Source organism: Euphorbia lathyris, chromosome 7, assembly GCF_963576675.1.
Source record: "Euphorbia lathyris chromosome 7, ddEupLath1.1, whole genome shotgun sequence".
Lineage (NCBI taxonomy): Eukaryota > Viridiplantae > Streptophyta > Magnoliopsida > Malpighiales > Euphorbiaceae > Euphorbia > Euphorbia lathyris.
Window position 1 is genome coordinate 37,165,132 of NC_088916.1, and position 27,097 is coordinate 37,192,228.

Below are 27,097 nucleotides of genomic sequence, written 5' to 3' on the forward strand. Positions count from 1 at the left end.
GGTAGTGCTCAGTTGCTTTTCGTCCGACTGGTCAGAATGTCTCTACATTTTTGGCAAAGTCTTCCAGACAGCTTTTTGTATCTTCTGAACTTTACCCAAAGTAGAAATACTTAGTCTCCAAGTTGTCCAGGCCAGCTGCTGACCTGACTTCCTTGTCGCTTGACTCAGCAGCTTCGTCTTGAAGCTATTGAGAAGGCTTCTCGATCCTTCTCGTCGCTGGGCTGCGTTTTGTTCAGCTTGTGCCGCGTTTTGGTCTGCTTGGGCCGTGTGGCTTTCAACCGTTGACTTGGGGCTTGACTTTCTCTTGTGGGCTTCGTGTGTTAAATACAGATGCTAGCAAGTATACTAGGTCATGTGTAGTGTTCGGTAAGACCAAGTGTCGTATTCCACAGGGATTGCACTTAGAAAGAAGAATAGTTGCCTTAAGTGTTAGATTCAAATATTGAGTGAGTGGATAATGTCAAACTTAGCATGAACAACAACTAAAAACAGTAATAAATGTAATGAACTCAAGATGAACAGGCACAGACCTAACCATACGCCTACGAACAACTATGCCTAACATTTATCTTTTAGTGAACTAAATCCATATTCCTGAGTTGGGTCTCTCCCTCATTTATCACTAAGGTCCGGTGTCCCATTTCCAAAGATTCTAAGTAGGTAATATTAACCAACTGTCCTTGTGTTAACATACAAACAAGCATTAAGTAACAGGAAGCATTCATAATGAAACCCCAATATGTGGTAGTTTTCGTGTCCGTCCACTACAACATATGCCGATTAGCTATTTCTGTTACGTCGGAGCACCGGCGTGCCATCTTCGGTAACTAGAATATAGATTTGATCCTAATCTATTCTTTAAGCATACTAATAACACTCATTCATGGATGGAAATACTTCATTAATCAACAAAAGTTACTTACAATCGCCGTTTAATGGCTGGCTCGGCTTGTAGAAGGAATTACTCACTCATTAACATGAGTGAATAGCTTGTTCTTCCCAAAATCATTCCTCCGATAATAAACATAAAAACTGAGAATAAAAACTGATGGTGGCGGAAAACGAGGCACCTTTACAATAAGACTATTGTCCTATTTATACCCCCTTTCTAACATCAACCCTAATTACAAGGGTAAAGAGTAACAAAAAGTAAATACAAGGACAAGTGAACAATCCTCTTACACTTGGCGCAAGATGGAAGCTGTCTTGCTTTCCACGTTTATCTCTCTTTCTCTCTCATGTAGCTTGCTCGACCAGCGCGTTTATCCGTTTCCTTCCAATTGACCCGTTAATGTTGTTGTTTAAGTTGTTCTGTTGTACTGAGAGCCTGTTCGTGAGGATTCCTACTTCGAACTGTTATTTCTGCCTGTTTCTTCCAATTCTGGTTGAAAACTAAGACTTTGAAGCTCTTTTCCATGAATGCTCAGCCTCTAAAACTTGCTCATTTTACTCGCATCAAATTACCCCCAACTTTAGCTTTTGCTTGTCCTCAAGCAACACATCAAAATGAGAGTGAAGGAATAGGCAAAGATATCACAAGTACAGAAACAGTTAAGCAAATGCATTTAAGGTATCTTTAATGATTGTAATATTCTTATGATGAGTAATTTAAATTGATTTTAACTAGCGAGTGAATTCCTTGATCAGAGGTTAATCACTTTCCTAGTGCTTCTGGGATTTCGCTCATTACTTACAGCGTCTGCTCTCAAATTGTGGGGTATTTAAGTCACTCGACAGCAATGCAGAAAAATGTAAGTTTTGACTTTGCCTTCTTGTCTAACAAAGAACGAAACTTCTCTTGGCACTGTTAGAATCATTACAAGGGCATAGGGTAGTTTAAGTGGTTGGTTGGATGGAGTTGGTGATTAGAACAGGTGTTTCGTGGTGAAGGTGAATCGGTTTTGCTTGTAGAGCTGGCTGTGACACCTATATTTCTAGGCCTTCCTGTTTCATTCTTTTGACCACTTGAGAGGGGAGCTTTTTCCTTCTTTTGTTTTTTGACAAGGATTTTTATATGTGATTGAGTCCCCTTTTGATAGGTTTTTGGAAACAGGGCCCTTTTTGGTATTTTAGTGTACTGCTTTCAGCTATGGATTTTGCATATGGGTGTTTGGTGGTGAGTGGTTGGATGTTCATCCTCTTGTGCCAAGATTCATCTCTTCTACTGAAAGGCAAACAAGGCAAAATCTAACCTACCTAAAATATGCAAAGCCCACTCTTCAATGAAATTATTGCAACAGTGTGCATGATTTAGGTACAAGCCTCACTGGTGGTTTGCACTTGGTCAGCAATTAAAATGATCAGGGAATTCACATGCTAAATTGATCAAACTCAACTATTCATCATTGATTATCACAAGATAAATAATACAAAAATGCATGGCAACTTAACTACTTGAAACTTGATCAACTTAACCTTAATGAAGATGAATGGAGGGTGAAGCGCACAGGGTGGTTATGGTGATTGTGCTTTGTTTTTGTGGGGTGCGGTTGATGCAAAGCGAGGGACAAAACTAAGTAGGAGTAACATAGCAGAGTGAAGAAAAACAGAGCAATATATTCGAACAGCCCAACAGTTGCTAAGACGTTGTTCCCCTACCCCCAACTTTACCAAAACATTATCCTCAATGTAAGACTATTGGGTAGGAGACAAACGCCAACAGATCGTGCAAAAACAACAGCAGCAGCAAGCCGAGCAAAGGATAGAGAGAAAGAGGGTGAGACATTTACATTGTTGGAGATTGGGAGGACTTAGCTCCTCTTCGGCAATGGGTTTTGTAGCAGTTGGTGTGGGTCCTTCTTCAATGGGTTCATTGTTCTTTACGGGGCTCTTCTGTGATTCATCGTATACATGTGGCTTTGGTGCAGAGTGACTGTTTCATTCAAGAATGGCTATTCTGGCTCGTAATATTTCCACCTCTTGTTCATAGGAGTTGATTCTTTATTCCATGACGCGCATGTTGATGAGGATGGTCTCCATACTCATTCTAGCGGCAATACGGTAGAGCTTATCATCATCACTACTTGGTGTTGGCTTTGGTACTGTGCGAATTGGGGTGATATGAACAGGTTCTGGCATAGAATCCTCTGATCTTCGCCTTTTTGATGGACCAGGGGCGTCTCTGTCCTTCTTCTTGAGCAGCTCCGCTTCCCTCCAAAGATACCAAAGTCCTTTGATGTCGCAACAGATTTCAATTCTCTTCATCACTTGCAAGTTTAAAGGCTCCATAACTGGACCAAGGGTTAGTGTAGTGTACTTGGGGTCAAATAATCCAAGATTCTGAGCAATGGTGGTGATGAACGGTCCACAGAACAGGCCGCCGACATTTTTCTTCTGTTACAGGGATGCAATGTACTTAGCAAAATAATACCTCATGTCATATATTATGCAAGTCACACATTGTCCGGTGCATAGTTAAATTACACCACAACCGAAAAGGAAATGCTAGCGGTAGTTTTTGCATGTGATAAGTTTAGGTCGTATCTGTTAGGATCTAAAGTTATTATATATACCGATCACGCAGCTTTAAGGTATCTATTCGCTAAGAAAGATGCAAAACCGCGTCTTATTAGATGGGTCTTGTTATTACAAGAATTTGACATAGAAATTAAAGATAAAAAGGGAGTCGAAAACCTTGTCGCCGATCACCTATCAAGACTTGAAGATGAAAACGGTCCTATCGGTGAAACTATCGGTATACGAGATGATTTCCCCGATGAATTTCTCAAACAAATAAAAAGTGTCACATCACCATGGTATGCGGATATGGCTAATTATCTCGCAGCTCGTATTGTTCCAAAAGGATTAAACTTCCAACAAAAGAAGAAATTCTTTTCCGATGTTCAAAACATGTGGTGATGGTATAATTAGGAGATGCGTTAGTGAAGATGAATATGAGTCTATAATGTCAGAATGCCATTCAAGCTCTTATGGAGGGCATAACGGCGTAAGTAAAACAGTAGGTAGGATATTAGAATGCGAATTCTTTTGGCCTACATTGTTTAAAGACGTTCGTTCGTTTGTTATTCGGTGTGACAAATGTCAAAGAACCGGGAATTTAGGAAGGAAAGATGAGATGCCTCTCACGAATATGTTGGAAGTTGAAGTCTTCAACGTGTGGGGAATCGATTTCATGGGTCCTTTTCCCCCTTCTTTTGGTAAAACTTATATATTAGTAGCCGTAGACTATGTTTCAAAGTGGGTTGAAGCAATTGCAACCCCGACAAATGATTCTAAGGTCGTTATTAAGTTTCTCGATGGAATATTTTGTAGATTTGGAGTCCCTAGAGTTATGATTAATGATGGAGGTACCCATTTCATAAACCGAAGTTTTGAATCGCTTATGAAAAAGTATGGAGTACACCACCGCGTATCTACGCCATACCATCCTCAATCAAATGGTCAAGCGGAGATATCGAATAGGGAACTCAAATGGATATTAGAGAAAACAGTTTCGTCTTCAAGAAGAGACTGGACACACAAACTTAATAATGCGTTATGGGCATACCGTACTGCATTTAAAACACCTATAGGAATGACGCCGTACCGACTCGTGTATGGAAAAGCTTGTCATTTACTAGTAGAATTAGAACATAAAGCATACTGGGCTATTAGAACACTTAATTATGAATTGCAAAAAGCAGGAAAGAAGCGTTTGTTCGACCTTAACAAGTTGGATGAATTACGCCATTTATCCTACGAAAATGCAAGGATATATAAAGAAAAAGTGAAAAAATGGCATGATGCCAAAATTAGAGTTAAAAGCTTTAATATTGGGGATAAAGTATTACTGTTTAATTCTCGACTTAGGTTATTTCCAGGTAAGCTTAGGTCTAGATGGTCAGGACCGTTCGTAGTCGTTAAAACCTTCGATTATGGATCCTTAGAACTAGAAAAAACGGATGGAGGTCGATTCAAAGTTAGCGGTAATCGATGCAAAATTTATTATGAAAATGTTCCAATTTAAGAAATTGAATTCGTGGACGTATTCTATGAAAATTAATTCAAGGTTTATTCAGGGTTAGCTAGGAAAGTTTCTGATCCTACCGAGATAATAAAATCTCTACCGAGATTTGCGAAACAAGTTTCGAAAAGCATTTCCCAGGAGGGAAATAGCGTGTCGCGACCGAGATTCTGAAATCTCGGTCGCGACACGGCCTTTTATTTGGCCTGTCACCTTTGTTTTTCTTATTTCCTTGAGGCTTTGCTGTATTATTTCGAAAAAGTTGTCAGTTTTTCACCCAAAAGGTATGAATTTACACCTTTTCATTCTCAACAGACACATTAATTCATCCTGTTCCATTATATATATTTAGAGAAGATCAGAATCATTTTTCCATTCTTCATCTCTATCAGAATTCTGATTTCTTCTAAATTATCCAACCTTTACCAAAAAGTTACAGAACCTTTTCTTTCTTACAATACATGACTACCTCTCTTAAATCTTCCAAGAAAAATGCTGCTGCACGCAACAAGCGTACTTATATGTCAGAATGCTACGGTGCACCATTTCCTATTTACAACCATGGTGAAGGAAGACGATACTATCGATTCTGATGTGCAATTTTTGTCGGAATGATGTATATTGATGAGTTCTTAAATGATGAACTCGGAATAAGCGAAGACATGAATCACTACTTACAGAATTTAGGATGGTCTAAGTTCGCCTATATGCGGTTTCCAATCATTGGAGACTAGATTTTAGAATTCCTTTGTACTGTTCATTTTGTGAATAAACATCGTGTTCGTCTTAGTTTTCGTAGAGATGGCGAAATATTCACTTTTGGATACCCAGAATTACATGCCTGGTTTGGTTTCCCACCCAGGGATACTACAAATTACCATCCTGGCAGAGACATGACATCTCGGGATATTTGGAGAATGTTAACTGGCTTTTGGCGATTCAATCCGAGTCTCGCCTACAATAAATCCATAAACTCCAATTCCATGCTGTATTTACACAAGTTCCTGTGCCATAGTTTATTTGGACGTACTGGTAGTAGTGTTGTCCAAGACACGAACTTGTATGTGTTGGGAGATATCTTCCAAGGCAACACCGTCAATTCCTCGAAGATATTGATGGAAGGGTTAGTTGCCGCATCATGATCCAAGGACAAGAAGACTGGGTTCGGGAACATAATCTGTGGAATCATCTTTGGAGCAAAAGAAGTAGTTTCTGTTCCATGGACTGATGCAGAACCGTTTCCCATTATGGATTATGAGTTCTTGGAAAATGAGGGTCTTGTGAAGCGTATCTTTAGAGTCGGTCCAAGATTTTTTTCTTCAGAAGAAAGACAGATCTTCGTGCAAGCAAAGATTGATCGATACCAGGCCATGCGAATCCCAATTCAACGGGATGAAAATTTAATATAATTTGTTTTGTTTTGTTTGTTTTAGTTTGTATATATTTCTCTATATAGGTTTGTTTTCAATTTCAAATGTATATATGTTCTTTCTTATTTTTGTACATATGTGTTTCATGCAATAAACATTCAATTTCAATTCATGATTTCATCTTTTGTTATGAATAATGTCTAATTGAATTTATCAAATTCAGAAATGAATCTGTACACCTAAATAATAAATGCTCATAAGTGATAATAATGATTAAACATTTAAACGATTACTATACATTCACTTTCCATTTAATTCACTTAAAGAATTAATGCTCATTTATGATACATTTATTTCTAATTAAGACATTTAATGATTCATTAATCAGATTTTAATAAGGTTAAACCTTTGGTTTCTCCTTCATTTAATGTTTTATTTTGTGTTTTTAAGTTTCAGGTATTAATATATTCATTCATAGGACATATTTGCACGGAAATTGAGTTATTTACGGAGTTTTATACGCGTTTTTCAGCCCCCTAGGGCACGAATCTCGGTAGAGATTGCAAAATCTCTACGCGAGCAGCGGAAATGAAAAATTTCTGGAGATTTTTATCTCCAGAAATTGCCGTGTCGGGACCTGTAGGCAGTGGGGAGTTCCGATTTTTGCACAAAAATTAGCCTTTTCCTATTCCTATACTAACTCCTAACACCTATATTCAACCCTATATAAACCTATTCCTTACACGAACATCACATAACCTCCAATTTTACTCAATTAAACACTCTAAACTCTTCCCAATACTCTTACTTTTGTTCTTCCCAATTAATTCATCCCTATTCATCATCTTCCTCACTCATTCAAACCATTATTTTCATTACCACAAACCTTTCATCTTTTGATATTTTCTCTCTACTTTCATTAATTTTTCAAGCTCAAAATCATGCCTAGAACAAAGGTATCCGTAAACAAACCCAAGGTCACCGAAGCTAATTGTCTTCGAGTGAAATATGGCGCTGTTTTTTACATTGAATCCGATGCGGAAGGCAAATGCTACGTTCACTTCTCCGGGACCAAAATGGAGTTCGTTAACATTCCGTTTCTCCATTTTGATATGGTAAATGAGTTATCCTTCTCCGACCGGGTTAATGAATTTCTTACTATTCTTGGTTGGAATACTTTTGCAAGCATGAGATTTCCACACAATGATGAATTCATTATTGAGTTTTTGGTTACATTGAAATATGAGAAGAGGAAGAGGTTTATCACTTTTAGGAACAATGGTATTACCTATAAAATTGATTGTGAGGCTCTGGGCATGATGTTTGGTTTTCCTATTAGTGGTTTTATTGAAAGACCTAAAGAAATTGATTCACACACCATTTGGCATACACTATCCGGCCAAGACACTTTTTACCCTAAAAACACCTCTAGCAAGTTGATTCGGGATAATTGTGTATTTTATTTTCACAAGTTTTTATCTTTCTCATTGTTTGGAAGGGTTGAGAGTTCTGAAGTCCAAGTTAGGGATTTATTTGTGTTTGATTGTTTATTCAAAGGTCTTCAAGTTGATAGCATAGGCATGCTATTCGACAATTTAGCCCGTGCCTCCGCATCCCACACTAAGCAAGTACCTTTAGGTAATTTTATTACCGGGATTGTGATGGGAGCACGTGGTGAATTGGCGGATTTTCAAAACCTCTCTTACCAAGGTAATTTACCTCTTTTGGATATTCTGGCTCTTCTTCGAGCCAATTTATTACTTAAGGAAGGTCCCCCCGTATTTGCCTCTTATGAGACACGTATTAACCACCTTAGTGGTCATACGGGTGGAGGAGCTTCTAGTTCACATGGATTAGGTACCGAAGAGGGTGGTGACGATGAAGAAGAAGGTGAGAAGGAGGAGGAGCATGCTGAGCCACAAACACAAGCACAATGGCATGTTGGTGAAGAGCCTAATGTTGATGAAACAATTAATTTGCAACAAATTTGGAACCAAATGAATGCACACAACCGTCAATTGAATTTGCGGTTGGATGATATTGTTGAAAGCAACCAAGCGATGAGTCCAAGAATTACCGAGGTGGATACCACTATCAACACATTGAGGAAAGAGCACAAGTCCACATGACGTCGGGTATTGTCGTTTTTCCATCGTCAAAACGTTGTGACCACACCATCTCCACCGGATTCGCCTACTCATGAATAGGTTTTATCTTATCTTTTTATAACTCATTTCATTTGTTATGTTGTTTTTCAATTTAAGTTTGGTACAATATTTATATTTCTTATTATGTTTGGTACAATTTTATATTTTATGTTGGATGATTTAATTTGATAATTTCTCTTTCTTAATTCGTATGATTTATTTCGTATAATTTTTCGTGTTTTATCAATTTTTGCACCAATGAGGACATGGTCCAAATTAAGCGTGGGAGGAGATATTATATATATCGTTTTATTTTTAGTACGAATGAATGTAACGAATAAGAGTAAATGATTTATTTAAACATAAATACATTTTTAAATAATATTTATAAATGCAACACTTGTTTTATGCAAATGCAACATATATTGCAACACAATTTTTGTAAAAATGACATATTTTTAATGCAAACAATATTTTCATAAACCATATATTTTCATAATGTTTAAAAATAACATTTAACTTATGATTATTTTTAGGTTATCTTTATCGTTAGAAATAAAATTTCTATACGGGCAATATTTTTGAAATTTTTCACAAATCTCCGATACGATTTTAAATAAAAAATGTCTCGAGTAAATGTATTTAAGTAAATAAATTCTTTATTTTAGTCTCTATTTTATATCATGTAAATTCACGATACATTAAATCTTATTTTCAAATTTTCAATTAGGTTTATAAGCATTAAATTGAACTAACAATTTTTAGCTCGGTTTTGATTTTCGTCTTACATTAACACCAATTGAAGTTTTTAAGGAAACTTTAGCCATAATACATGTTGAATTTTAAGTTAATATAGGATGAATGTGCTATTTTTCTTTTTCCCAATTTACAATTTTAATTTTATAATTGACGTTAATAAATTCAAGTAGTCGTATTCTTAACTTTTGGCCACGATTGAGACCAACCTTATCACAATCGAGGTATGGAAGGAACGTTAAAATTAAAGCAAAAATTAAGCGTGTTTAAAGTTTAAAGTAACGATTGTGTCCATCCATGGCATGGTCGATACCTCTTAAGAGAACACGAATAAAGTGCATATAAAGTTACGATCGAGACCACCCTTATCTTGAGCGTAACTAAGCAAATAAATTAACCTAAGTACTTATTTAAATTCATATTTTTCATATAATAGTTTAGGTTTGGGAAAAGAAATTTTGTGCTTTGAAATGCCTTGAGACGAAAGACTAAATAACATGAGTGCTTATATCGTCCCGAATACTTCAATTTAATTGAAAAATATAAGACGAATGATATATCGCCTTTATACTAGTTAGTTTGATATTTTGCGTATAAATTTGCCATGCAAGGTTAATCTTTTCGGCTTAACTAATTTGAAAAGAAATACAAAGATATATGTTTTATTTTCATAAAGAGATTAGTTAAAGGATAAATTCAGTGTAATTTTGCTTGGGACTAGCAAAAGATTAAGTGTGGAGATTTGTTAAGCCCAAAATATACCTAAAATATTATTAATATTTACATCAGTTTTGCTATGAAAATCATGCTATTTATATCTATTTAGAGTACTTTTAGGTCCGAATATGTTTCTTTTATGCAAGGTACCTAAATATTTGGTAAAATCTAAATAGGAACGAAAATAGGTAAAAACGAAGGAAAACCCCTAAGTTACGAGCCAAAAGACGAGGAAATTCAGCGCACCGATACGAGGAAGACGGGAAGCGGCGGACTCGGGAAAAAGATCCCATGTATCTCGGTCGCGACACGCTAAATCCAGCACTTCTCCTTTGCATTCCGAAGACCAAAATTTACTCCCCTAATCTCGGCAGGGATTTCATGATCTCGGTAGCATCAGAGATTTTGTCAGCACAACTTTCACATGTTTTAATTCAAAGAATCGCGTTTGTTCGGGTGGATAGAAACGTCTCTTCGCAACGGACACGACCCTTAAACACGACTCTTCAACACCTATAAATAAAGAGTTGATTTCAGAGTTAGAGAGAGTTAGATTAATTAAGATTAAGTGCAGAATTTATGCAGAAATTCTGAGTCAAAACGATTCAGAGTTAGATTTCTTTCTTGTAAAAGCAATCTGATGTACACAAATTGTTCTTAGATTACTTATAAACGCAGTAGCAATTAGATTTAGATTAAGATCTGTTCGAAGACTAGTTTACATTGCGGTAGAAGAAACATCATCTCTATTTCGAAGATTCAGCGAGAAGATCAAGCAGCGGATGCGACCCCGGAGCCTGACAAACTCTAACGAGGTTTGAGGAAAGGATTGACAACCCGGAACTCGAATGTCGTTTCGAATGCTTTCATGTTTAATGTTCTCTATAAACTTGTATCAATTCACAATTCATGTAATAAAAGTTCATGCAATTCAATATATTTTTATGTAGTTACTTTGGTAATTAATCCGAAGTAAGATTCTGGTGTTTTCATTAAAACGAATTTAATCCTCATCTTTACAAGGCAACTTTGTTGAACACTTGAGCAAGTTCATTCTTATGGATGATATGATCGTTGGGCCGGCTTATCGGAAATAAGTATAAACTTGGTTAAGGTAGAAATCTACTCAACATCAGGGGGATTCTCTACGGTTCAAAACCTTCTAATTGAAAGAGTTTTCATTTATTACACACTTAAAAATTTTACAAAGTTTAAAGTTGATATCTTTGCTTAATGCAAATGAGTTCAACTCTTCTCTTATTTTAAACGCTAAATGTTTCTGTCTTGTAATCTAATTTTAAGACATAATTGATTTCTAACATTCTAATATATAATTCTAATCTGATTCTTATTAATTCAATCTCAAATCCAATTCAATTAACGATTATCTATTAAATAAACCTAAAGACGTATTTAAACTATATCAAAATAAGTTTTTGTGAAAAAACGTTCCCCGTGGGATCGATATCTTTTTATTACTACAAGCGAAACCGTGCACTTGCGGAAATCGCTCAACAATGTTACATTCTCAATAGGGCTCTAGTCAGACCTATACTGAGAAAGACCTCATATGAACTTTGGAAAGGACGGAAACCTAACCTAGGTTACTTTTGAGCTTTTGGTTGCAAATGTTTTATTTTAAACACTAAAGACAATCTTACCAAGATTGATTCCAAGGCTGATGAAGCCATTTTTCTGGGCTATTCAACTAACAAACAAAGCATATAGAATTTTCAATAAAAGAACTCAGATCTTAGAAGAGTCAGTCCATATTTAGTTTGATGAGACTAACCCTGCAAAGAAAGCTAATCAAATCTCAAAAGATGATCCTAGCCCAGCACTTGCTGAGCTAAGCACCACTCCCGAGTCATTCCCACTCGGGCTCGCCAAAGGTAAAAACAAAACTGAAATTACCTTTGCTGGCCAATCCACTACTGCAGATATTGTTAAAACACCCAACATCGAAAACATTACGCTGCCAAGAGAAGTCAGAATCCCTAGAGGACACTCTGAGAGTAACATCCTTGATGCTGCTGAGAACCACCTAATGACTAGGAATCAACGAAGGAGGTACCTCAGCAATGTTGCGTTCGTCTCAGTTTTGGAACCCAAGAACTTTCCGGAAGCTGAGAATGATGAGTTCTGGATGAATGCTATGCAAGAAGAACTTGATCAATTTAGAAGAAATGAAGTTTGGGACTTAGTACCACATCCAAAGAGTCAGAAGACAATTGGAACCAGATAGGTTTTCTGAAACAAGCTGGATGAGCAAGGAAATGTCATCAGAAACAAGGTCAGACTTGTTGCACAAGGGTATAGTCAGCAAGAAGGTATTGACTATGGTGAGACTTTTGCTCCATTAACAAGTTTAGAAGCTATTAGAATATTGTTTGCGTATGCCAGTTTTATGAACTTTAAATTATTTCAAATGGATGTCCAAAGTGCTTTCTTAAATAGAGTTATAAATGAGGAGGTTTATGTCAATCAGCCTCAGGAGTTTGAGGATCCAAAATTCCCAAACCACGTTTACAAACTCAAGAAGGCTCCATACGGTTTGAAACAAGCACCACATGCTTGGTATGAATGCTTGACAAGCTTCCTTCTGACTAGAAATTATGTTAGAGGCAAACCGATACAACCTTATTCATTAAGAAAAAGGGTAAAGATACCATGCTGGCACAAATATATGTTGATGATATTATATTCGGTGCTACTGACGAGTCACTTTGCAAAGAGTTTAGCAAACAAATGCAAACTGAGTTTGAGATGTCCATGATAGGAGAACTCAACTTCTTTCTTGGACTCCAAATCAAGCAAGGAAAGAATGAGATCTTCATTAGCCAAACAAAATATGCTAAGGAAATATTGAAGAAATATAACATGGAGAATTGTAAGTCAATATCAACCTCTATGGGTACCGACACTGTCCTCTCAACAGATGAACATGGTAAGTCAGTAGGCAGCAAGTTGTACAGAGGTATGATTGGCTCTCTACTTTATCTTATGGCAAGTAGGCCAGATATTCAGTTCTCAATATGCTACTGTGCTAGATCTCAAGCTAACCCTAAGGAATCTCATTACATAGCTGTAAAAAGAGTCTTTAGGTATTTGCAAGGTTATATGAATGCAGGTTTATTGTAAACCTATCTCAGCAGCATAACTCATGTTCAAATAAAAAGGAATCATGTGAGTTCATAACATTTTCAGCTTTAGACTATGCTTAATCAGCTACATGCCCAATGAACAATCATACACATACTCAATCAGTCTAGCTTCCTAAACAGAACATCAAACATCAACATGCTTCATACACATACACATACTCAGTCAGTTCTAGCAGTATAACTCATAGGTATACGAGTATTGCCAATCACAATGAACATTCAAAGCTTAAGAGTATGCCTAGTTAGCCACATGTTCAATGATCATTCATACACAAACTCAATGAGTTCTAGCTTCCTAAACAGTTCTATCTAACCAATCAGTTCATACCAATCATTTCATAGCAATATAACTCATATTCATACCAATCACTTCATGCATGGTTAAGGTATTCAACCAATCAGTTAATAGCAATGCACATACAAAACCCTTTACGATATACTTCCCACTTGGATTGTACACGTTAAAAAGTGAGCACGGTGATGAAGTTTGCGATGCTCTAACCATAAGTTCATAACTTATGCTGATAGCATCGAAAACCCATCACCATTCTGGATGGTTTCAATCAGATAACAAGCCAAGTGGAAGATATATAGTAAACCTATTTCAACATCACCCATAACATCATACATGTAATCATTCAGTTCAAACCCACATAACAATATATATACTCAATGAGTTCTAGTTTCCTAAACAGAACATCAAACATAAACATGTTTCATACACATACACATACTCAATTAGGTCTAGCTTCCTAAACATAATATCAAGCATAAACAAGCCAACATGCTTCATACACATACACATATTCAATCAAATAACAAGCCAAGTGGAAGATATATTGTGAACCTATCTTAGCAGCACCACCCACAACAACATCATACATGCAACCAATCAGTTCAAACAAACATAACAATAATATATACTCAATAAGTTAAAGAAATCTTCCCATATGCTAAAGCCATGAACTGATTGACAATCTCTTCAGTCAGCTTTCCCATGTACTTAAGCATTCTTACTATCCCTGCAAATATTATGTTCAAATAAAAAGGAATCAGATGAGTTCATAACATCTTCAGCATCACGAACTGTATTGCCCTGGGTTAAAAAAGATAAAGACCCAAGCTTTTCAGTAGTGAATCTAACAATGAATACAATAAAATCAGTGTATCTAAGCGAGAGATCTAACCCTTTGAACGATAGGTCTGAAAATCAATAGATCCTTATTCCAACTGCTGAAATCGACATGCACAAAAGTAAATCGGATGAGGAAAAGATAGAGTAAGGAATAATGAAACTCTAATACATCCAGGAACGAAGAAAATATGGTTTACCAGTACCGTGTTTCGAGCTCACTCCCAGTGATTACATGTAGAAAGGAACCATGGAGATTGAGCGGGATGAGAGGGATGAAGATTGCGTAACCTAAAATGGGGTTTGGGATTAGAGAAAGGGTTTATATATGAGCTGAAATTTCAGTCAAACGATCGAGCGCCTAAATTTGGTATATGGCCGCGTAAGTGAAATTTCATTTGCCTCTTTTTTTGTTTTCCGCATAAAATGACAGTCATTTATTACAGGTGTCATCTGATGAGCCAGTGAAATTTAACAAAAATGCGTGATTTCTTTGGATGAAAGAATTGTGTCATCGAAAGGCCACATGTGAATCGAGCGTGTTTTTAATTACGCCTTCAAATGACATAATGTTAAAATACTGTCACGAAAAAAATTCAGACGACATGAAAACAAATGTTTGTCATGTATCTTGTGTCATGTGAAAGGAAAAATGGCATAGTGTATGGTATCCCAACACATCTGAGTTCACTCTCTTGGGATACACTAATGCTGACTATGGACGAGATAAGCTGGAACGAAAAAGTACCTTCGGGGGATGTCACTTTCTCGGCAACAGCCTGGTATCTTGGTTCAGCAAGAAACAATCATCAGTAGCCCTGTCAACCACAGAAGCTGAGTACATCGCTGCTAGAAGCTGTGTTGCTCAAGTCCTCTGGATTAAGCAGCAGTTGGATGGTTATGGATTAAGAACAAAGACCATTAAGGTCAAATGTCGCAACAAGAGCGCTATTGACCTATCTAAAAATCCAATCCAACACAGCAGAATGAAGCATGTCAGCATAAGACATCACTTCATCAGAGACCATGTGCTAAAAAGCGAAATCAAGTTGACCTATGTTCCAACAGAAGAGCAGCTTGCTGACATATTCATAAAGCCTATGGCAAGAGAACGGTTCTGTGCTTTGCGAGAAGCCATCGGTATGTTTAACCCTCTTCAACAAACTCTGAGTATATATTGTTGCTGAGTGAATTGTTTTTGCATGCTATGTGCTTACTCTGAGTAGATGCCACATCTTCTAGGGTTAGCACGCGTAACTGGTTAATGACTAGGAAGACATCATTGTCATTATTACTTAAGAAACCGAGCACCGTAACTAGTATTAATGTCAGAATTAAGAGTTCTTAGTGGTTGAACTTCTGACCGTTGGTCTCCGACCCCTCACCTCTCTCAACCTCGGCTATAAAAAGAGTTGAAATCCCTCTCTCTCTTTTCCCTTACGCTTGAAATTTCGCTATCCTTCTCTCTCAATTCCTCTCTTCTTTTCTGGAAATTTGTTCTTCATCTCCTCAAGAACACCATGTCTTTATCTCACGACGAATGAACATCTTCAAGTGGCTCTGACCAATACGAGGATAGATCATCTAACATCAATCCGTCTTCTCCTGAGCAGCAGGTTGACTATGAAATGTCACCTAAACATAGAACGGAACAACAAGTTGAACAACCTGAACCTCCAACCATAAACGAACCAACTCAGACTACCTCTAAGAAGGACGCTAAGCAAGCTCAGCTCAAGACCAAAACTAAGACTACCAAGAAAAACCCTAAGCAGCGGACCTTCACCGCTGTGTCACCTAGACTGGACAAGCTCAAAAGCCCTGAGGTCCATACGTCACGATGGTTCTCACCATAATTCATCAAGACCGCTGAGCCCTTTTGCACATGGATTGCTTAGCAGAACTAGGATACGTTATTTGGACTTCTCGGCATAACCTATCCTGAGATGGTCAGGCAATTCTACATAAACCTAAAGGTTGCTGATGATGACTGTGACTATTTGGTCAGCACAATCAAAGACAAAGAGATAGTCATCACCCCTGCCATTCTTTCAGAGCTGCTAAAACTGAAGAATGCGGGCACTGAGCTGTGTAAAGTGGGGGATGAAAAGAACGTCACTGAGTTCCCCAAGGAATATTGCAAGCCCAAGGGCGTGGTTGGAGAAGTCTCTGAGGCTGAGGGAGTGAATTGCTAACTCTAAAGATAACCTGGATCTTGACCCGACATTTATCAACATCACCTTCCCTGAATTCGACACAGACATCCCTCTGACTGATGACTCAATCAAGGAAAAACAAGCCTCTGTTCCTACAGTAAAGGAACAAGCCGCATCTGAACCCAATTTGGGAAAGCCTGATTCATCTGCCTCTGCTCTCAAGTCTCCATCCACTGAGCATGCACCTATTAACTCAGCTATTCCTGCTGCTGCTGATACTCAAACTCAAAATAAACTTCTAGAATAGGATAAGGGAACGACCGCTATGGGTCCTGATCTGACCAATCCTTCATCAACGCTACTGAAGAAGGCCAAAAGCTACTTCAAGCTGCCTTCGACCTTGTGAATGACATGGCAAAGTCTCATGCCTCTGCCTCTACCTCCAGCACACCTTCTGCTGAGCATACTCCCCTCAGCGAGACAATGCAGCTGCTGAATGAACTCCACAGCATCAAAAGCCTTCTAAATTCTATCGCTGCATTGATCTCTCAACAACGCTACTCATTGTTTGGTGACCGAATGGCGGCACTCCAGCTTATGATGATCCAACACATGGATCTTCTTGAGGCCAAAATTTAAGCTCTCCATACCGCAACTCCATCTGCTATCACATCTGAACAAGTTGCCTCTCATTTCCAGCAAATTGAGTACTGAGATATCCAAATTCCAGCAGACTATCACCTCTTCATCCGCGTCTGTTGTCAATCAGGTTGTTGAGGCCATTCGACTTCTCAACATAAACCGAACTGCTATGGAGACAGTTGACAAGAAGACTTCTGCCATCTTTATGGTTCTGCGTTACGGGCCTCATAACCAGGATATGGTCTGTTAGCCCTGGCAAGGCGGCTGATGTGAAGAAACCATCTCTAAAGTCATCACAGACTAATGATACCAAACGTCCGTGATTAGTAGAAATTTGACTGCTGAGTTATTGAAAGCAAGAGGGTCAAGTGAAGTCTATATTACTGTTGACACAAAGGAAAAATTGCATCATATGGGACTTAGGATAGGGGGATATGTGTCGGTACACGAGTTGAGGAAGCACTCAGTACGGGTTCAGGCAAGAAGGAAAAAAAAACTACGACAAGTTACAATACGACGGGATAGGTTGGGTACTTTCACTGCACAAGGGAATCAAATTGAGTCACGAAAGAGGTAGCTATCTGACAGAATGGATAATGATAGGAGTAGCGGTAAGAAGAATAAATGTTAAATTGAAGGGGTGGGACCGCTGAGATTTTGAAAATCTTCGGTTGGAATGTCCAAAGGATGGGCAATCCTTGGACATTCCATAGCCTCGGGAAACACCTGAGGGACTCCAGCCCAGATTTGCTCTTCCTTATGGGGGACTAGAATGAGGAGGAGAGCTTGTTATTGGCTTTATTTTTGTTTTCCGGATTACAATTTTTTATAATAGATGCTATTGGTAGGAGTGGGGGTCTAATTTTTGGATGAAAGAAGGATCTAAATGTAGAAATAGCACGATATTCGGCCCATAGTGTATATTTCATCATTAGGAAAGATGAGGTTACTGTTTGGAGGGGTTTGCGTATTTATGGTTGGCCGTAATCTCAAAATAAAAAATACACGTGGGAACTTATGAAGGAATATTACTACATGGATCCATACCCTCTACTTATCTTTGGTGATTTTAATGAAATTTTATGAAGCTCATAAAAAATAGGCGGGAGACACAGGGATAACCCGGAGATGCAAAAATTTCAAGATTGTATTGACCTATGCCAATTGAGAGATTTAGGATGCACTTGGCCACAATATACATGGTTCAATCGATGTTCAGGTACGACAGCCATATGGGAGAGATTGGATCAGTTTTTGGCTATAGGTGATTGGGTCATTGCGTTTCCGTTTGCTACTGTCAGGAATTTAGCTCGACTGTCTTCTGATCATTGTCCTATTCTCCTTAATACTGATGGATGGATGGGTTTAAATCAATGAGTAAAGGTGTTCCATTTTGAACAAGTTTGGTTACGAAATTAGAATTGCAAAAATGTTGTTCAGCAAGCATGGTCGGCCGGTCCAAGTACAGTAACAGAAAAAAATTGCAGCTTATGCTCATAGCTTACAACAATGGAATAGTTTGTGGCTGATATTGATACTACGATAACTTCTGATCAGCAAGCCGAGTTAGATGCTAAATTTCACTAGAGAAGAAGTTTTTGCTGCGGTCAACCAGATAACCCCATCAAAATCGCCTGGACCTGATGGAAGGTCAACGTGTTTTTACCAGTCCTTTTGGAGCATTGTAGGTGATGATATTATATCTACCGTTTTGGATTGCCTTAACACGGGTGTTATGCCTCAAAATCTGAATCACACCTACATCTCACTCATCCCAAAGGTAAAAAATCTGACAATGGTTCAAGAGTTACGGCCTATTACATTATGTAATGTTCTTTATAAGATTATATCGAAAGTAATTGCTAACCGGCTAAAGCAAGTTCTTCATTGTTTGATTTATGAAACACATGCGGCTTTTGTTCCTGGTCGGAAGATTATTGATAATACAATTTTTGCTTTTGAAGCATTTTATAGTATGAAAAATAGAATGAAGGGTCAGACCGGGTATTTTTCTCTCAAATTGGATATTAGCAAGGCTTATGACCGTATTCAATGGGACTTTCTTAGGAATGTCTTAACACGGATGCAATTCCCTCCTCATTTTGTGCAGCTCATTATGATGTGTGTATCGACAGTTACTATGTCTTTTCTGATAAATGGCCAACCAAGTGGTTTTGTTAAACCCGAGAGAGGGATTCGTGAAGGTGATCCAATTTCCCCTATTTATTCCTGTTATGTGCTGAAGCTTTCTCTGCTAATATCAGAAAAGGTGTTGTTGACCAATCACTACATGGTTTAAAGGTTAGTAGTCAGGGACCTATAATCTCACACTTATTTTTTGCAGATGATTCTATGATCTTTGGGAAAGCTACATCGGGGAATATCACTACAATTCAAACTCTTCTCTCCAAATATGGACAGGTTTCGGGCCAAACGGTTAATTTTGAGAAATCTAAAATTTTCTCCAGTTGTGGCGTTCCAATGGAAATTAGGGAAACTCTAGCTCTACTTCTTAATGTTAAAGTCACTGGTGCATTCCCTAAGTATTTGGGGCTGCCAACAATAACTGATCGCTCAAAAAAGTTAGTTTTTACGTCTCTCAAGGAATGGATTAAGCAAAAAGTTAAATATTGAGAGGATATATTTTTGTCTGTAGGGGTCGTGAGGTCCTCATAAAGGCGGTTCTCCAATCAATTCTCGGGTATATCATGTCATGTTTCTTATTACCAAAATCTTTTTGCATGGACATTCAGAATATCATTAGCAAATTCTGGCGGGGAGGCCTTGAGGAAAAACGTCCTATTTATTGGCTATCGTGGGAGGCATTGTGCAAACCCAAATTTAGGGGAGTGTTGGGCTTCCGGTGGCTTCATCTTTCAACATTGCTATGCTTGCTAAACAATGTTGGAAGTTCCATAAAGACCCTGGTTCACTTTGCTCTCGGTGATTAAAGCTAAATATTTCACCAATGTCAATTTTCTTACAGCTATATTAGGAAACAACCTAGCTTCTTCTAGCGCGGGATATGGGAGGCAAGGAAAGTTTTTCTTGAAGGGTTAATGTGGAGAGTTGGTGATGGAAACCGAATTCATATATGGAATGATAATTGGATCCCTAAAAATCATTGGTATCTTTGGTAACTCCAAGACCAAATATGGTTAGTGAGTTAATTGATTCTGAAGAGTGCTCATGGAGGAGAAACTGGGTCTGTTTAGTCTTTGGGGAAGATGAGGCGAATGTGATTTTGAAAACCGAACTTAGTTTCAGGAGACCATTAGATGATACATACTGGGGTCGAGCCTATTATTGTTTAGGCGAAGAGGTGAAATATAAGGTGGAAAGTCGAGCTTCATCTTCAATTACAAGTATGGATCATTGGAAGGCTATTTGGAGTTTAAATGTTCCACCAAAGATACAACACTTCCTATGGAAAGCCTTGAAGAACAATCTCCCTTGTTTATTAAATTTACAGAAACAGGGTCTAACAGTAGATATAATGTGCAGTCGATGTGGTCAAATACAGAAGAATATACACCATGCTCTTCTCAAATGTCCAAGTGTTAAAGACTTATGGCAAACTATTGCTTTACCGGCTTGTTTGGATAAAATTAATACTATTGATATGTGGAAAATATTTATTTTCATGTTGCAGAATTTTAATTTGCAAGAACAGCAACGTGGTGTGATGGCCCTGTGGTGGAATTGGTATAAGCAAAATCATTGGGTATATGCAGGTGAGGACGTCCCGATTTCAGTGGTGCTGAAGTGTCGATGACTTGCAAATTGAATGGAATTACTGTTCATCTCGGCATCCTATCAGCAGCTATCAAATGGCAGCAGTTCTGCCTGGTTCTGACAGAGGGAGAGATCGTTGGTTTGCTCCAGCTGTAGGGGTATACAAAATCAATTGCGATCCATCCTGGGACTCGTCAACTGGAAGGACTCGTGTGGGTATTATTGGTCATGATGCGTAGAGTCAAATTCTTGCATCTACAAAAATTCCAATTGTGGATTGTTGTTCGGTGGAAGAAGCTAAGTTGATGGGTATTTTGGAGTGTGTCAAGTTTGCTCAAGATTGTTGTCTAAATCCAGTTGTAATTGAGTCAGACACGGAGAGTGTTATTAATCAGTTAAAAATAGGAGTCCTCCCACAGTTACTCCTAGCCTTTCTATATTCTGATGTTTTATCACTTAGTTATGTGTTTTCTAACTAAAAATACACTAAACAACATATAACTAAATAATATATAATTTTGTTCCTATTACTTTCATAGAAAATTTTAATAGGAAGAACAATAATTTAAAGAATGCCTAACAATCCTCCAATCGAATAATAAAATAAACTATAAAAGAAATTGTACAATCTTAATTGAATAATGATTCGGAATATCATTTGGGCCCAATAAGCCCAACAGGCCCAGAAGGCCCAGGGGCTAAGGGACCAGAAGGCTCACAGGTCCAAGACAGCTCACTATAAATAACACCAACCAAGGAAGGCAGCGGGGATCGGGTAACATACTCTCTATCTCATTTTCAATAGATTAATAACACTCTCGAGCTACTAACTGTCTTGATCGTCGGAGTGTTCCCAGGGACCGCTCCCCGCACAGAGACGACCCCCAAGAAACTCAGCCCTCCCCGAAGAGAGCCCGGATCACTGTTCCACATTCCCTAATTATTTGGTGCGGTGAAGGTGGAGAACAAGTGACCTCGGAGCCTCCAGCAAGATGCAAACACCAACTGAGTCCACTCCGACGGAAGCGCCGGACATTGGAGCAACTAGCTTTATGACGAACACGGAACGATCCGCACCGGTCATCCCTATTTCCCCTAGAAACCTGGCACCGCTGATGGAGGAGGTGGGCCCGGAGGAAGAGGAAGCTTACAATACCTCACAGATCCTCAGTGCGATACAAGGTTTTCAAACCACTCAGGCCATTCATACGGCAGCTCAGATGAAAATCATTGAACAACAGAGAAGGTTACAGGAGGAAAATGCCAAAATCTGGCAATACCTCAAAAGAGCAGCGGAGACACAAAGAGAAGGTGTGACCCCGGGGCAGTCCTTAGGCCTCGGGATACCCGCTGGGAGAGGGGCCGGTGCCGCCACAGCCGAAGGGAGCATCATACCACGGGAATAGGCAACAGCCGCAAACAGCGAAGACATATTGGAGCTGAAGATCCAGCGTTTTTTAGATAAGAGAGCCCTCGGAGGCGTCATGGGAGGAAGTATCACCTCCAGTAAGACGCCGTTGGTACAAAGAATTATCGAGACAAGGTTCCCACGAGACTAGAAGGCTCCTCGCCTATCGCAATATTCGGGAACCGAGGACCCAAACGACCACGTGGCCTCCTTCATGAGCACTATCAACCTATATTCAAAAGACGAGGACATCATGTGCAAAGTTTTTCCCACCACACTCTCATCCAATGCCCAAGAGTGGTATCGAGGACTGGCTCCCGAATCAATCGACTCATTCGATTTACTAAAGGACCTTTTCCTCTCCCGATTCGCCGCGGCCGCGAAAGTAAGAAAGATCAGCTCGGACCTCAACGGGCTCAAGCAGCGGACAACCGAGCCACTGTGCAATTTCCTTTCCAGGTTCCACCACATGGCCTCTCAGGTCAAGGGCCTTAACCTAGAGGTAGCTCATGACGCCCTAGCGAAAGGAACCTCGTGCGAGCCCCTAAAGCAAAAGTGCTTCAGGAAGATGCCGCGATCTTTCGAGGAGCTCATGACCATGGCACAGACCTTCGTCTAGTATGATGACTGTGATCGACTAGCAGGGTACGAGGAATCGGAAAGGGACAAGGCCAGAGGAGATGCACGGAAAGAAGAAAAGAGCAGGCCGACCGGAGAAGCACGAGACGAGGGCCGGGCACGCAGGGAGGCCCCCATACCTTTCCCGGTGCAATTCGAGTGGACAAACCTGGAGCGCAGGGGGGACCGATCCTGTGGAAAGGAAGTACATTATGCTGCTCAGAACTAGCCTCGCCGATACGCACACCTGACTCCGCCGACGGACAAAGGGAAGACCCGCGTCGAGAAGGAATACTACAAGTACCACAAATCCTCCGGACACTCCACGGAGAACTGCTATCAACTACAGAAGGAGATTGAGTGAATCACAGAGCAAGGTGCCCCATCGAGAACCATTAGGCAGAGGGAACAAAGCCCGAAGCAACGTGACACCGGCCGAACAGATGAGGCAAAGCGACCAAGGTTCCACGGAGAAATCCATGTCATAAGAGAGGGAGCGTCGGACCCGAAAGAGAAAAGCAGCTGATCAGACCCTGACGCTACAGCCACCACTCCGGACCAGCCATTCGGAGGCCTTCGTAGTCACCATTAACATCATCGGCTTTAAGATGCACCGGGTGCTAGTGGACACGGGGAGCTCGGTGAACCTGCTCACCTAGAGAGCGCTCCGCGCTATGAAGAATACTCACACAGCCCGCCGTGCCGGAACTTTCCCCTGGTTGGCTTGTCAGAAATAGAAGTCCCCATGAAGGGAGTCATCTCTCTGCCAACGATCCTCACCGAATGCGACGAACAAGTAGAGGACACCGCTGAATGGGTGGTGGTGGACATCCCCTTGGCCTATAACGCCATTATCGGAAGACCTCTGCTGGCTAGCCTCAAAGCTACAATTGATATCTCCGACCTATGCTTGACTTTGCCGCGTCGAGGCGGCAAAATCACCGTCCAATGAGACCGTATCTTGGCCAAGAAACTGCAATGGAAGGCGACTCAACCTCGGACAGCACTCTATCTTGAAGAAGGTCTGATGGATATGAGGGGGTACAATCCCACGCCGATTGAACCAGTCAGCGACTGCCCCATCGGGGAGAACAAGACACTGAAGATTGGGACTAAGCTCCCACCTCCTCTAGCCAGCGAGATAAAGGCCGTCCTGGCTGAGCATTCAGACGTATTCGCTTGGTGCACCGAAGATATCACAGGCGTCTCACCCGAGCAAGCGACCCACAGATTGAACATCGATCCTTCCGTCAAACCTCTAAAGCAGAAGAAACGGGTACATGCGAAGGACAAGCAAGCAGCTGTTAAGACAGAGATCGAGAAGCTGTTAGCTGTAAAATTTATTCGTGAGGTCCACTATCCCGATTGGCTTTCTAATGTTGTATTTGTAAAGAAAGCCAGTGGAAAGTACCGCATGTGTGTAGACTTTACGGATGTTAATAAAGCATGCCCCAAGGATTCCTACCCGCTGCCTAACATAGATCAGCTTCTAGACCAGACAGCCGGTCGCAAAATCCTGTCCCAGTTTGATGCCATCGCTGGTTTTCAGCAAATCCCTCTAGACCCGGCCGATGCCGAAAAGACCTCCTTCATAACGCATGAAGGCACGTATTGCTACAACGTAATGCCCTTCGGTTTGAAGAATGCAGGAGCCACATATCAGCGACTAATAGACAAAATGTTCACTCACCTCATCGGCAAGACGGTACAAGTATACATAGACAACATGGTCGTCCTAAGCACTAATGAGAGCGACCACCCACGCGACTTAGCGGAGGTGTTTAAAATTTTCCGGGATTACAACCTCAAGCTAAACCCGGAGAAATGTTTCTTCGGCATTCGCAGCGGCAAGTTCCTTGGTTGCGTGGTCTCGGAGAAGGGTATCGAGTCTAATCCCGCAAAGATCGAGGCAATTTTAGAAATGAAAGCTCCACGCAACCTGCAGGGGGTTCAAAGACTTAACGGAACGGTAATCGCCTTGGGACGATTCATCTCATATTCGGCACAACGTTGTCTCCCCTTTTATAAGGCAATAAAAAAGGATCATCCCTTCAAATGGTCTACGGACTGTCAAGCGGCATTCAATGCCATCAAAACTTTCCTCGCCGTCTGCCCCTACTATCAGTACCGAAGCAGGGACGAGACATACAACTATACTTCACCATTGCCGATGAAACTGTGGCAGTGGTTCTCACTCAGGACGAAGGCACGAAAATGTATCCAATTTACTTCTTGAGCAAGGTACTCAAAGGGGCAGAGATCCGGTACTCCGAGGTCGAAAAGGCTCTTTTCGCCATCACACAAACATCCGAGCGCCTGCGGCCATATTTCTAGGCACACACGGTTATCGTCAGAACTAACTACCCTCTCAAGAAGGCAGTCTAGAGACCAGAGGTCTCCGGTCGCATCACCAACTGGTCAGTTCGACTATCTCAGTTTGACGTACGTTTTGAGCCTCGCACAGCAATCAAGGCTCAAGTGTTGTCTGATTTCATCACCGAATTCACCGGGTCGTCGACCAATGACCTCATCCGGGCAGAAAATGTCAACGGAAATCTATGGACCATAAGCGTAGATGGCTCTTGCGGCCCGGGCCGAGCAGGCGTGGGGATCGCCATTCAGGGACCCGACAACCTCCGCTTGCATTACGCCATCCGACTGAATTTCCCAACCACGAACAATCAAGCGGAGTATGAGGCTCTGATCGCGGCCCTCCGGCTAGCCAAAACGATGGTAATAGGGCACCTAACCATTTATTCAGACTCCAAACTCATCTTCATCCACGTCAGCGGCACTTACAAAGCAAAAGACCCGACGATGTGTCAATACTTGGAGCTCGCCAAGTCCCTGCTCGAGGACCTCAAAAGTAGGGGAGTCACTTTCACTCTTACGCTCGTACCGCGAGAAGAAAATGAAGAGGCAGACGCCATTGCCGCTCTCGCAGCAGGTGAGCAGTCTAGTGACCCGCAAACCCTTATTGAAACCGCTGAGGCTCCGGCCATCCGAGCATAGTGCTCCTTACAGATCGACACAGCGGACGCAGCGAAAAACGGCTAGAGAAGTCAGATAATCAGGTACTTAGAAGACGGAACCCTGCCAAAAGATAGGACGCATGCATCTCTCGTTGTTCGGCGATCCTGGCGATACGCGATGCATGATGGCCTCCTTTATCGGAAATCATCCGGGCACCCTTGGTTACGTTGCATATCCGAGGAAGAAGGGGATCACTGTCTAAAGGAGATACACCAGGGCGTGTGTAGCTCGCATCAGGGTGCTCGATCGATTGCGAAGAAAGCCCGCCTACAGGGACTTTATTGGCAAACCATGGACTCCGACGCAATGCGGCTAGTTCGTAACTACCAGGCATGTCAAGTACACGCAAATACTCACCATGCGCCGGCGGCTCCGCTCAAAAGCATCGTCACACCTTGGCCTTTCGTCGTATGGGGTGTTGATCTGCTCGGCCCTTTTCCGATAGCCTTAGCACAGAAGCGTTTCGTAGTGGTAGCAGTCGATCACTTCACCAAATGGATCGAGGCAGAAGCCATCGCCAAGATAACCGCCGACAACGTCATCAGCTTTCTAAAACGAGCAATAATATATCGATTCGGAGTCCCTCATTCTTTCATCACAGATAACGGGCGGCAATTTGACTGTAGTCAATTCCGCGAGTTCTGCGCGGAATGGGGTATCAAACGTCGTTACACCACGGTGGCGCATCCTCAAAGCAACGGACTCGCCGAAGTAAGTAACCGAACAATCCTGCGAGGGATAAAAGCACGCCTTTTTGACCAGGGACAAGCATGGCCTGACCACATCCCAGCGGTATTATGGTCATCCCGCACCACCCCACACTCCGGCACCGGACGCGCTCCTTTCTTCCTGACCTATGGGGCAGAAGCAATGGCACCCGCCGAGGTCATCCTTCGGTCTCCTCGACAAATTACCTACGCAGAGGCCAGTAATGACGAAGAACTCGCTGAGGCTGGGGAGCGACTCGAGGAAGAACGCCTGAATGCCTTGCTTCACATCACAGCCCATAAACAAAGTCTGGCACGGTATCACAGCAAACGAGTACGACCCCGCACGTTCCAAGTCGGGGACCTTGTGCTTCGAGATGCTGCCGCCGTTCAATCACCACTCGCCAAAGGAAAGCTCGGACAAACATGGGAGGGACCCTATAAAGTTCACACGGTCCTACACAACGGGCCTACAAAATTGCCTCTTTGGACGGCTCAGTCTTCGACAATAGTTGGAACATCCAGACTTTGAAAAATTACTACTAATAG